General features: G+C 36.9%; 1 protein-coding gene and 1 pseudogene across 2 annotated transcripts in view; one reads left to right on the top strand and one right to left on the bottom strand.

Annotated features, from left to right (window-relative positions):
* The window catches only part of TMEM135 (transmembrane protein 135), a 233,025-nt gene that overhangs the window by 99,297 nt on the left and 118,706 nt on the right, over positions 1 to 15,022 (bottom strand). The gene's annotated exons all lie outside the window — the stretch shown is intronic.
* LOC115870483 lies at positions 14,091 to 14,263 on the top strand (annotated as a pseudogene).

The following is a 15,022-nucleotide window of genomic DNA, read 5'->3' on the forward strand; positions in this document are numbered from 1 at the left end:
AAAAAACTATAGTCCGGCCCTCCAATGGGTCTGAGGGACAGTGAACTGGCCCCCTGTTTAAAAAGTTTGAGGACCCCTGACAGACATTAGACACCCTCACTAAATACCCACACACTTTGACAACATCTCTGTTAATTACCACATGGAAGAGCTGCAGTTTAACTATTAAAAGTCATTAACTACAATTCAAAATAAATTTAAAAAGTGTGAGAAGCTAAAAGGAACTATGTGGAAGCTTACAAATAATAAAAGTAAATAAGAGTTGGAAGACAGGGGGGAAATTGGAATAAAATAAAAATAATAAAGTTATTTTAATAGACAGCATTGTGCCAGACACTATATAAGACATATCTTTAAATAGTATCTATTTCTCACAATAGTTCTTGACTATAGGTTTTTAATCATCACCATTTTAAAAATGAAGTAATTAAACTTGGGAGATATGCTATTCACCTAAAATTATGGAATATTTAAGTGACTGATCAAATTGAAGCTTAGAATCGCTGATGTAGTGGCTGCTCTGCTTCCACATTAGTTATCGCCCCATAACGACTCCAATGTTTTGCTTTTATAATCAGTACTTGTCATTTAAAAAGGAAGAACAAGAAGACCTTTCTCTCAGAGTCCAGTATCAAAATCATTAAGATAATCATTATACCCTATGAGACATGTCATCTAGTTGGCATGCATTACAAGAACTGTTATCTGTACTTCAGAAATGATGGTTAGAAAGACAAAGATAATGAAATCAGGGAGTTTAGCTGGTGCACTATGGAGCTTTGCAAAACTTATGAGCTGTCATGGATTTTTCTGAAAGATTCCCTTAAAACACTCATGAAAGAATTACAACTTTCACCAAATTCATTCAATTTAAGTATGGAACATCTACTATATTTCATGCATAATAAGTAGGTTAAAATATAGTCTCTGTGACAAGCAGTTGACTATATAATGAACTAGATTTATGAAAAGGTAGTAAGTTCTGCAAGCTCAGAACTTCTATTAACAAAGTCATTCAAGAAAGGAAGAAAACCTCAAATACATGTTTCTAAATTTCCAAAATAACTAATCTAAATATTACACAGAAAAGAAGAAAAAAACCCAACTACCTATAAACCTCACTTGTTCACATATGAACTGTGAAGGTAAATGGCTCAAGCCAGGTTTCCAGTTTGTTTACATAACTGTCCAAGGAGCCATTCTTCATCCTAATTTTGTAAGTAGGTTAGCTTTTTCAATTCAAAAAAAAAAGACCTCCCGCATCACTCAACAGGTAGAGGAGGAGGAAGGTGCTATATGAACTCAGAGCAAAGTTAAAGCTGAAAAAATATTATGGTTTCAGCAGGGCAAAATACATGGGTCACAGAAATGAAGCCTCGTTGTGACAGACAATATTATAGTGAGCCTTAGTTATTTTCACAGAAAGGATGGTATTCCCATTAACCTCAAATAAGAACGAGAACCAGGCTTCAGATGACAGACAGTATGTTATTTTTCCCTCAGAGGTATTATAAAAATAAATAAGAGCTACAGATTATTTAACCAGTATGGTAATTCATAAAATTGTTATCATTTGATAAAGAAAGGGCATTAACATGAGGATTATTGTACTCCTAAGGGACCAAGCCACCGACTTGTTCACCAATCACACTGTGCTGTAGATAAAATGCCAACAGTTATCTTCTAGCCGAGTTTCACAACTTTTTAGATACAGTATTCAGGGGGACAATTCAATACAAATACATAATCCACAAAAAATGGCCATCAAAAATAAAAAGGATATATTATCTTTTTACTGCTGTTGTTTTAAACACAGCATCTGGATCCTTTGCTCATGGAGTGGTATAATGGAATGTCACTTAGTTCTTCCCACATGGTGTGCCCTGTACCCAGACTCAAGCCATCTGCCAAGTGCCTTGGGCATCTGCTCATACCAGGATTCATTCAGAGAAAATCCTTCCCTGATTAGGCATGGTATTGCTTATATCTGGTTTGATTCTCACCATTTCCATCCAGCTGTAGATTCCTCTCTGCGTACTCAGTTCCCACTGACACTATTTCTTCTGGCAGCAAAGGTCCTGAACTATTTTATTAACGTATGTTAAAAGAAGCCTTAAACTATAATGAAAATGGGCACTGGCTAACCCCCCTCCACCCCCAAAAAAGTGTGCTTAAATTTTGAATCAGTTGAATTATGGGAAAGCCTCTCAATTCAATCTACTGTAGAATCTAGGTTTTTCAATGGTATACCATAATCTTCCAAACTTAATCGACACAAAAGACTCGCCTTTCAAATTTTCCATGCTTATTACACCAAGGAAACACAATACCATTCTGGTTGTTTCCAAGGTCTTTTTTATTAGCAGTTAGCATAGTTTCTAGTAAGGTTTTACATACTTCTCCCATATTAATTTATGAAGGTATTCACATTAATTTATATTTTTAAATAAATCAATAACATGAATGTATACTTATTTTAGGTTGTATCTTAAATCAGTACCTTGAGAATACAAGTTATTAGGTATAGATTTCATGATTAAAAATAAAAGAAATATTCATTTTAATTCAATTATACACTTAGTTATTTCTCTTAACAATTTCCAGATTTCTTTTGCCTACAGTGTAGAAAACAAAATTCCTTTTCAAATAAAATTCTACGCCATAGCATAGAGAAAATCCTTCCTGGGATGTTTCTAAAATGTCTTGTCTAAATACCCATCCAGTCTCCAGCCAAGAAGTTAGAAGAAGATAAACAAAGAGTATTTCCTCAGAGTGGGACAGCTCAATATTGTCATTGTCAAGAGATAATGAAGAGAAGCACTGCGTAATCTGTTCAAAAACAAGTCTTCACAACACCCCAAGTTTAAGCAATTTGAAACAGAAAACATGACTTGGTTTTCTAGGTCTTCAAAATTTAATTAACAATAATAAACCAGACTAATTGGGGGTGGAAGTTGCAAAGTTCTAAGAATATTTCTAAATGTAACCATTTAGGTGTATTAAATATATAGGGCATGGCAAAAATGAGGTGTGTGTATATGTTGGCCAAATTTTTCACATGAAAATTCTGTTTATAACAAGAAATAGTGTGGTTAATATTTTAATAGACTATGCCCCTAAGGAATGCAGGTGGTTCCTGGTACATACTGTCTCAGTTTCTGAGCTATCCTAAGCATACATTCCTTCTTCTTAATTAAGTTACAGGCCAAAGCACAAACTGGCATTTGTGCAAGCATGATTTCATTTTCATAAAAAAGGAACAAGGAAAAAATGGCGAGTTTTTAATGAAAACTAAACATTAAAATATTGGTAATTATTCTTCTTTGAAATTTTCATTCGAGTCCACACCTTACATGTATTGAGGTCTACTTTAACAAAAAGTAAATTATTCAATTAGAAATATGCAGAATTTAGTCGACTATTAGAAGAAAACATTCCCCATCACTTTTAACAATACAGTGACACTTGATTTCAATTTGGACTGTTATACTACTGAAAGTGAAAACTAAAATCTTACTGGTTTACTTGTATCAACTAAGTTTCAACACAAAAAAGATTTCCTGATTATTACTTCATCCAATATATATAAAATGGCTTCAGAAAGTTCACGGAAAATGGAATTGAGAGATAATGGGATTTGCCCATAATAGAGGCTAATAGAATATTTCATTTTTTTCTTACATTATAAATACAGTATAGACAATTTAATTTCAAAGAAGAGATCAACAAATGTCTATCCTACTGTTATGTGATCAATTTCTTTAAGGTATTATAAAAAAATCAGGATTTATCTCATGTATGAATAGATCAGATAGGCTTAATTTAAAAGACTAGCCTCAATTTTTTTTTCAAAGCCAATTTAAGTAAACATTTTATATAAACTAACTTCAATTCTTTTCTTCCTGTAAGATTTATTTAAAAATACATTCTCCCGTACTCCATAAATATCTATTTTGAACACACTGTAAACTAGCTTATAAAGGCTAATAAGCATGCTCAAATGAATTATCATGAAATGCAATGATGCATTTTCTACTAACACAAAGCTTACCTTAAAAAAAAAAAGTAAGTCACAAATTTTTAAGATGGAGCCTTAATAAGATCCATGAGTGGATTTCATGGATTCTTTAACCCTCAAGAAACTGAATGTAGATTGGTATAAAAGTATGTGTGTATATGTTTATTTTTCTGTATGTCTTTTATTAGTTTCTCAAAGATGCTCATTTACCTAACCTTGCTATTAGAGACCATTTTTAAAAATAACCAATACTCAAATTGTTTACACTGACACTCTAATGTAGGTGTTAAGGTAATAACCATTTCGGACTCATAGGAACCTCGTGTGTGTCAAGTAAGGCTGTTTCACAGGTTTTCAATTTCCATGAGGTTTTCATAGGATTTTTCAGAAGTATATCATCAGGTCTTTCGTCCATGGAGCTTTGGGGTGAACTCCAAGTTCCAATGCTTCTGTTAGCAGCCAAACATGTCAACCCTGTGACTCTAGCTCAGTGGCTCTCAACCTTCCTCAGGCCGCGATCCTTTCATACAGTTCCTCATGTGTGGTGACCCCCAACCATAACATTATTTTCGTTGCTACTTCATCACTGTAATTTTGCTACTGTTATGAATTGGGTGACCCCTGTGAAAGTGTCATTCGACCCCCAAAGGGGTTGCGACCCACAGGTCGCTACTCTAGCTACTCTGGGGACTCTAGCTATGAAAGCAAGCCAAACTCAATGGCACAAAGTTGGTTTTGACTTACAGCAACCCTGCAGGACAGAGTAGAGCTGCCCCTGTGGGTTTCCAAGGATGTAAATCTTTACAGAAGCAGAAAGCCTCATCAGCTGGTGTGTTCTAACTACTGACCTTGCAGTAAGCAGCCCAACATGTAAATCCACTATGCTATGAGGGCTCCTAGCTACTAATCAGCACATAGGAATGTATATAAATATTTCTAATGTCTTATTTGGGTCTTATTTAAGTATTTTTAAACACATATTATGAAAAATTAATATTAGTCTTGTTTTAATAAATAATGTAAATATTTCACAACAATGACAACTTGCCATTTTCACAGAAAATTTTATAGCCCTGTGATTAGGCAGCTGCCAATAGGATCAACATGAATCATTGAGGAAGGAGGATTCAGGCATGATCACCAATTTAGAAAAGGAAAGAAAATGACCATCTGGGATATATTCATTTTTCAGATTATCTAGACAAGAGAGAGTTGAAGAAACTGGGTCCAAAAAAATTAAATCTAATGAAATCAACAGTCCTTAGGATAGACAGACTCAAAGGTTATTACAAAGACAACCCATTTAGAATAATAGCTTTTGTATAATAGGAATTCTACATTATACAAAAAGTTGCTGAAACTGCTTCCTACTTAGTATATTCTGTTTAATGCTAATCGCTGAATTAATACATACACAAATTTTTCTGAAGATAATTAAAACATAAGGAAGCAGTACATTTCCAGGGTTGTTCTGTTAGGTACTGCTGAGTTAATTCCAACTCATAGCGACCTTATTATAACAGAACAAAGCACCACCCAGTCATGCCCTGGCCCTCACACTGTTATGTTTGAATCTACTGTAGCAGCCACTGTGTCAATCCATCTTGTCAGGGATCTTCCTCTTTGGTACTAACCTTTTATTTTATCAAGCATTATGTTCCTTTTTTTTTTTTTTGCATTATGTTCTTTTCCAGGGACCGGTCTCGCCTCATAGCATGTACATGGGAGAAAATCTGGCCCACCTGGTTTCTAAGGAAGATTCTAGCTGTACTTGTCCCGACGAGACAAAGCGTAGTCTTGGTGGTGTGGTGGGTTACACATTGGGCTGTAACCACAAGATCAGCAGTTTCAGCTCACCAGCTTCTTCAGGGAAAAGATAAGGGTCTCTGCTCCTGTACAGATCCAGTCTCAGAAACCCCCAGGGGCAGGGCTACTCTGTCCTACAGAGTATGCTGAGTCAGGATGGACTCAATGGCAGTGAAAATACCACAGGGAGGTACCAAACTGCAGAAAAAGAGGTGAATTCAGAAAAAAATGTGAAAGGAAAGATAGCACTATGAGATGTGCTAATGAAGAACATTGAAAACCAAGAAAAAAGAGCAAACCTGTCTTGGAAGAAGTACAGGCAGAAAGCTGTGCCTTAGACTCGAGCTTTGTATCTGTACTTGACGTGATGTTGGACTCGTGAACTTTATACATGATAACTAAAAAGACTGGTCCCTAGAAAAAGACATCAAGTTTGATAAAGGAGACGATCAGAAAACAAAAAAGATGAAGGCCCCCAATGAGCTGGATTGACACAGTAGCGGCAACAATGGGCTCACACACAGCATTTATGAGGAGATCATACACTTCCATAGCACACAGGTTCGAAAACAACTTGAAAATACCTAAAAAGAACCAGTTGGGTTGTCTGATTTGCCAACCTCTGATTTGTCAAGGGCTCACTCATTTGCACCATCCAAAGAACGTCTATTAATAACTGTTGTTCATAAAATATTTAAATTGTCTTGTACAATATAATTAAAATAAATATGTGACATCTTTTAGAAACAAATATTTAAAATTTCCATGAACCCCCAATTTATGGAAAACTTGGAATTGTTCATTACTGGATAGTAATAAATTGTATTGTTCCGAGATAAATAATGTAATAAAAATTATAAGTGAAAATTAAATCTTCTGGCACCTAATTTCATCAGTGTTGACTAAAAGGTCAATTGTTTTTAAAAAGTAAAACATAAGATGCTTTTTAAGGACAGATATTATGTGAGACCACTATTGGGGGTGGGGAGGATGACAAGTTAAAGACTTTTATATACCAAAGGGAATGTAAACTTTGGAGTTTGCCAAGGGGGAGGGGGTGGCAAAGGAGGAGAGATAAAGCAATAGATTAGACTGCTGACAGATGTTAACTTGGGTAAAATGGAAAACAGTAGATCACAAGGGGGAGAAGATTAAATCGGGAGTGGGTGAGGAGTAAAGTACTGGGGTGCGGAGAGTGAGTGGCTTTTACTGTTGGCTATCAAGGTGATGATCTGAAATGTAAGCCTCCACCGAATGTATAATTTATATATGTACTTTTTAATAACCAATTACAATGTATACTTTGGCTGCTAACTCAGCGTTATTGAACACTTTCAGTGAAAAAAAAGATCTTATAACTAGTTTCTGTAACAGGAATAAATGTGCATTACTGAAAGCATAGCTGCAGTCTTTCCTTCCCATAACATTCCATCGTGATAGGATGTAGGAAAGAAAGTTTTATATATTTAAAATAAGACCATTTACTTAAGCAAGCACTATAATCATAGGTGTATGTATGCATATATGTATGTAAATGTTCACAAATATACATTTATGTGTATGTATATTAATAAATACAGCAAGACTATAGCAAAATACAAAAAAAAAGAAAAGGCAACAGACAAAACTCAAATGCCTTCTAACCAATTCCAGCTCACAGTAACTCTGTACAAGAGCAGAACTGCTGTCCTCGTGATGAGCAGTCTGTATGTAACCAACCCTGCCACCTGGGCTCCTTCACGGGCACAAGCAGAGAGGTCTTCTTAAAGAAAACGCTCGTTCGCTTGATGCTCTTCAGAAACACTTACAGACTTCCCAGTAATGGTCTTCTTTGAATAAAATTTTCACTATCTACCACTAATCCAGGAGCCTGATGGCATAAAAGTTTAAGTGATTGGTTGCTAACCACAAGGGAAGTGGTACAAACCCACCAGCTACTCTACAAGACAACAGACCTAGCAATCTCCTTCCATAAAGATCAGTTTAGGAAATCCTATGGGACAATTTGTCATATAAGGTTGTGATAAGTAAGAATCACTTGATGGCACCCAACAACAAAGCACTAATCCCACCGCTCACTTTTCCTGTCTTATGGGTTTTACCAAGAAAACTGTCCTGCACTGCTGCAAAAACATGGACTGCATACATGGACGCTAGAATAAAAGGCAGGTTTTTCACTGTTGAAATGCTTGGAGAAGATCACCTGATGTCACTAGAGGAGTGCATTACACTGAATTCACCACAGGCTAGGAAGGGAGTTTCCATCTGTTTAGTTATCTCAGAAAACTCTGGAATGACAAAAGTAAGATTAGGAGCAACGGTGAAAAAAGTAATCACAGTTATTACTACTACTATAATTTAGCAATGTTCACAATGTTCGAAAAAGGAATTTAATCAGGCAATCTCATTTTCAATATTTAGAAATTTCCCAACATTACATCAGTATAAAATGGTATTGGTGGGAAAGACTGTCATTACAGTTCACTCATACATTCTGCTGCTATACTGAACACACCTGTTCCTCACTCATCAACTATCTCATTATCTGACTTGCATGTATAATAGCAAAAAAATCTATTTTGCACATTAACAGCATATGTCTGGCAGTAAGGAACACTACCAAGCAAGAGTAACAGTGACTGTAAGTAAAGTGGTGTGGCAATTTGTCTGAACCCTAATTCTCAATGGTTTTTGTAGATGTAGTCATCATGAATGTTGTGATCTGATGCTGATTTTATATATTGCCGATTTTTGCACAACTTAGTCTTTATAAATAATGATATGGAGAAGTGCAAAGTCAATGTAGTTATAAGATCTTTTCAGTCAGTATTTTGAATAGTATAGTAAATGTACCTGGAATCATGGTAGACATCTTTCTTAGGTCACTCCAAAGTGTGTTCTAGGTTTTATATGTCCACAACTGATCTTTTAGTCAATCCTAATAAAATATTCACTCCATTCATTTACTCTGCAAAATTACCAAACACCTACCATGCCAAGGATGCAATAGAAGACAAGAGATACAGTACCTATTACAGCAGTGGTTCTCAACCTTCCTGATGCCATGACCTTTAATACAGTTCCTCATGTTGTGGTGACCCCCCAACCACAAAATTATGTTCTTGCTACTTCATAACTGTTAAGTTTGCTACTATTATGAATCGTCATGTAAATATCTGATACGCAGGATGTATTTTCATTGTTACATATTGAACATAATTAAAGCACAGTGGTGATTAATCACAAAACAATATGTAATTACATATTGTGAAATATTTATTTCTAGTTACAAATAAATGAAATTCTGTCTTGAAGCATGGTGTAGCATGGGTAACAGTCTTCACACAGGGTACTCATATGTGGGCATATCTGCATGTGGGCAGACCCACCTGGAGACGGATAGAGAAGCGGTGTCTCAGTTTCTAAAACCATCGGAAATATGTGTTTTCTGTGGTCTTTGGAGACCCCTGTGAAAGGCTCTTTCAACAACCCCCCAGGGGGTCGCGACCCACAAGTTGAGAATCGCTGTGTTACAGTGAAACCCATGAAACCCAAAACTCGATGGGACTATTTTATCTTCCTAGGTCCTAAGTTCCCAGGTCCCTTTGACAGGGTGTAGACTTACAATTTCTCTATCAATCATTTTGGTGGGAAATATTTTGCATTCTACTTCTGATAGATTTTTCCATCTTATGCAAGTTGGCCTTCCCAGGCTTGACTGTAGTTTGGAAGCTTGAAAGTACTTTTCTGCATCGGGTATCTAAGTATACTTGGGACACTGCTCTAACTGTACTCGTCATTGATTCTCAGTGACATTCTCGGATGGTTCAGAAAGTTGTCTTTGTTGCTGGTTTCCCATTACTCTCTAAGTATCCCAGGACACATCACTTTGCATAATATTCAGCTCATTGTGCTGCCAAGCACTGTCATTACACAACTGGATAGTGAGAGCAACCTTAAAATGTTGTATACATGCAGTCCCTAACTTACAATGTATTCAAGTAGGATTGTCTGGTTTGGGGTTTGTGTTTGTTTTCATATCTCATAGCATTAGTTATGTGTATTACATACAATGTAAAAATGTATATGTTTCCAACTCTCAAATAAAGTATTTATAATGACATGGATAAAATACTACAATGATATTTTTAATGTGCAGTGTTCAGCTTATGTAAAAACTGAATGATGACAGTCACAATGGTTCTTTCAGCCCGCTCAGTCTGCAGGATTCTGAACCTCCTGAGTTCTTTTCCCAACCTTCTTTAATATCCCACTAAATCCATGACAATACAATGCCAAGAATATAAATCCAATGATACAGAACATCACTACCGCCATGACAGCTCTTCTTTTAAAATATTCTATAAACTAGGAATGTATTAAAAAAGATATAGTCCCATTGGAGTGATGAAGAATATGTTTACATTAACTAACAAAATCCAACTTAATTAAAAATTTCATATTCTGAAAGATAATGTGTTATTCTGGAAAACGCTGAAGGTTTGAAATTCAAGTTGTTATAGTGTATACTTTGAGCAAATTAGGTAACCTCAGCCTCAATTTTCAAAATGAATGAAGCTAAGAATATATACCTTTATAGAGCTGTTTTGAGGACATAATAAAACAATATATGTAAAGCATTTATTGCATTATTTGGCACACAGATGAGGTTCAATAAATGGTGATAATTATTGCTACTTTAGTTTGGAAATTTTTGTGTTTTCAACTAAGTAAACAATATTGCCCAAGGAGAAATCATTAAAGTGGAAACATGGAGTCATCAAATTTCAAAGAGAGATCTAAGAATCGCCTGGAAAATCTACTGAACTATTTCTGGTACGGCCCCTACTTTCAGAGCCCCTCACAACCACCAAGTTCTAAAAGAAATAACCCTAGCCTCCAAACGAAAAGATCTCTGAGCTGCCACGCAGTGCCATGCGTCCTACTTCCGTCTCTTATCTTTTACCCCAGGGTGTCAAACGGGCAGCCCATGGGGCGCATGTGGTCCCCGAGGTAATTTTTTGTGGCCTGCAATGCTCTGAAATAAAATGAAAATAGAAAAAGTGTTATGAAGAAAATAGCACTTCGGGGAGATGGCGGCACTAACTGTACACACAATTCCCTCGTTAACCCTTTAACCACTGACGAGCATACACGTGCCCAGTGCCTTTCCCGGGGGCCTGTGGACGTGTATAAACGCGCTGACTCAGTTCCAGCGACGTCTGGAAACGATACATCTGCCACTCTCAGTGCCACGTCATGTACACAGATCCCAATAGCGAGAAGGTTAAAAAGAGCACTCTGGGTTGTGCTGTTATGAATCATACCTAACGGCAGCGCTAGTTAACATTTTTAGAGGGAAGCCATTACGATTGTGCATCACGTTTGTCAGCTGTCCAACGTTTTGTGTTTTTTATTAGTTACTTTGTTATATTTTCCAGTCACCACATAAGAGGTAAGTGAAAACTAGGAGGAAAACGCTGGCAAGTTCGGGTAAAAAAACAATAATTTTAGTTTTATAAATACATTAAATAAATGTTAAAATCAATGATATAGTGTTTTAATTATCCTATCCATATTCCTGAATCCTCACTTCAAAATATAAATTTAACAAAATTTGTAAATGTGATGTGGCCCGCATGAATATTGCCTGTTGTACCAAATGGCCCGCGTTTTAATTGGGTTTGACACCCCAGGCCCCTAAGGTTCTGTTCTAAGCATTGATGAGTTTAATTGTTAAAATCACTGCAAAGAGTGGTGGTTAACAACTACTTAAGGTTCCTGGGTGACAAAAACATTCCTGGATCATCTGCTAAAGGTTGGTAGTTCTAACTCCCCCAGAGACTACATGGAAGAAAAGCCCGGCAAACTGCTTCCATAAAAATTACAGCCAAAAGATACCCTACAGAATGACTATGTGATCTGTGGAGTCACCATGAGCTGCTAGGGGGCTAGGTTCGTTTGCCCACTTATTTAAGCTATCTGATAAGCTATTCCTGACATATCACACCCTGCTTAGATAAAATGCTTACCTTTCTGCTTTCTGATTTTAGGTTTCATAGAGAGGTGTGATGAATCTTTTCTTTAAAGTGACTATTCTTATCAAGAGGAACATTAGTAGTGCTCAGCTGATAACTAAAAGGCCACTGTGGAAGAAAGGTGTGACGGGCTGTGTGCATGAAGACGGCAGCTTTGGGAGTCCTGCAGGGGCACTGGAGTTGGAATGGACTGAGCAGCAATAGGTTGGGGAATTTTATTGTTATTGTGTGTTCTGCTATGTTGCCTTTTCTTGAAGCAATCTTCTTCTCAACACAGCTTCTATACATCATACTACATTTTCAAAAAACTAAAATAAAAAGTCCAAACAAGAAAACCATTTAAAATTTAAATTATCACGTTATCAATGTATACACATGATTTAAATAGTAAAACAAAATTGTCCAAAACAATGGTTCCTATAATAGTTTCAAAACTACTACTATCCTGACCAAAAAAACCCAACATTTTAAATATTGGCTATTAAACCTATATACTGTAGTCTTATTCTGTTAACTCTCCTATGTGTGTAGAATACTCTTAAACATTAAATGTCAGTATTCTTTCTTTTTTTTTTTCAAAATGTCAATATTGTTAACAAATGTTTCTGATTAGCTTCTTAGCAACACTGCCACAGGTCATATTAAGGAGACTTTGCAGAATTTTGCATTCATTGTGAAATTTGTTTTATACTAGTTCATATAAGAAATCTTAATCTCCACACCACTACAGAAACAATTTGTACCAAGATATTGGAGGAAAATAAACACATTTTAATCTTCCAAAATCAGTTACATATACCAGCATTTGGGTCTCTATAGTCCTGGAGTAATTGATAGAAATTTTAATAAATTTTCCCAATTGTCATTTTTTGTCAACTATGTACAGAAATGCACTACTAGCATTACTGAATACTAAATCACAGCATTTCACAAATTACTGCACATTAATCTCAGATGCAATTTCTGAAGTTTTACCAACAATCTGAAACAGTGTGGCTTTAAGTCCAGCCATCTGCATACCATTTTCTCACTTTATGAAATGAAATGCAAAGTTTCCTTGAGTAAAACCATTAAGAAATGCATCACATTTTAAATGACTGGAACGGTGATTCACAACCAACAACGCAAACCTAACTAAACAGACCTAGTTAAATAAGTAAAATGAAGATTACTGCTAGTGAGAAAACAAATCCCCATGTTCATGCACTACGCCCTATCAAACCTATTTCCCACAGTTCTCATCTTTATGACCCTAGGAAGGATAAACAGTCACCAAAGGATGCACTATTTCCCCATTTCCTTATCTGTGCATCTTATTAAGGTTTCTGCTCTTTTTTCGACCCTCTACATTAGCAGTTCTCAACCTGTGGGTTGCGACTCCTTTGGGGGTCGAATGATCCTTTCACAGCGGTCGCCTGATTCATAACAGTAGCAAAATTACAGTTATGAAGTAGCAACAAAAATGATTTTATGGTTGGGGGGGTCACCACAACATGAGGAACTGTATTAAAGGGTCGTGGCATTAGGAAGGTTGAGAACCACTGCTCTATATTTTCCTAAGCATGATATCTTTCGCCAAGAATTGATCCTTCCTGATAACACACCCATAATAATCAAGACAAAGTCAGTCTTGCCATCTATGTTTCTTGGGATCATTCTGGCTGACTAGCAAGAATAAAACCTTACATTAATACATTCAGCTTTTATTTTAGATTTGAAAACACATAATAAATCATAATTTGTCTATGTCCAGTAGCTTGTCTCTTTTTCTTCATCTTTTCTCATTAAATTCTGCATGACTGCCCCTTCACATTGAAAAACTACAGAGAAGCACATGAATAACAGGAAAAAAAATAACTGACATATAGTTTTCTAGCTACCCAGTAAAGCGGTATTATTGCATTTTTAACGATAGGTCAAGTAACTTGAGGGTAAGAGAAATTTACAAGTCATATTCCTTCTATAGTAGAAGTTTACAGAATGGATATTCAGTGTATCTGTGAGAGTTTTATGGAGAAGTTAGAACAGAATACATTGAATTCATGTATGGGCATGTAAGATAGAAAATATGGGTGGAAAATTAATAGAAATAAGTATTATGCAGTAAATAACAGTTTGAATGGAACAGAAACTACTTTGAAAAGCAGCAGTATAAAAAAGTTCAACATCTGGGGATCGCCTGGGAGCTTGTCTGGGAGGAGCTGGAAGCCAGGGATTGCGTTAAGAAAATGGCACACAAGCCAGACATGGGAGAAATTGCCAGCTTTGATAAGGCCAAGCTGAAGACAACGGAGATGCAGGAGAAGAACACCCGCCGACCAAGGAGACCACTGAGCAGGAGAAGCTGAGCGAAATCTCCGAATCCTGGAGGATTCGCCCCCTCCATCGTCCACCAGACTGATGTGAAAGAAGAGTCACCTGCAAGATGGGCACGAGCGACAAGATGCACTGTGAACCCACCGGCCTCCGGGTCTCCAAAGGGACTACCAAATTCTCCGGTCTGCCCTGGAATGCTATAGAAAATTTTTTGTATGATTAATGAAAATAAAACACACCTCATGGCCCAAAAAAAAAAAAGTTAAACATCCAAGGGGAGGGTGTTGTTTATATCTCCGCGGGAGAGGAAAGAAGGACCAGTGTGCCAAGACATGAATGCATACTACCTGCACGAAGCAGGGGACCAATGGAGAGGTCTACAGGACAGGCCGCAATCCCAACTATGTGTAAACCGCCCCCCTCTCCCCCAGAAGAATTCACTTCAGAGGAAAGCATTGAAGCTACAGCTAAGGGAGAGGGGCACATCTGACCAGAGCACACAGGAGCAAATGAAGACAGAAGGAGAGAGGGTGAAATGCATCCTGGCCCCACCAAGCCCTGAGGATGATATTCCTGCCCAGAGCAGCCAATGCACAAGAGGGCCCTAGGGCCAGCCCCACCAGGAGACATCACTCACTGACTAATAGCGCTTCGAAGGACAACACTGAAGTCACAGTACAGGAATTGTGCATGATCTGATCCTACCACTCCAGGGCAAAAGGATAAGGGTGTTCAACAGAGCAGCAAGGGAAACAAATCAATGAAGTCCCCAGAAAATACCAAAAATAGACTTTGGGGCCAGGTTGAGGCATCCTATCAGACTTGACCAGAAAACACTCCTAAA

This window comes from Echinops telfairi, unplaced genomic scaffold, assembly GCF_000313985.2.
Source record: "Echinops telfairi isolate 266 unplaced genomic scaffold, ASM31398v2 ScPeMD7_1713;HRSCAF=2227, whole genome shotgun sequence".
Lineage (NCBI taxonomy): Eukaryota > Metazoa > Chordata > Mammalia > Afrosoricida > Tenrecidae > Echinops > Echinops telfairi.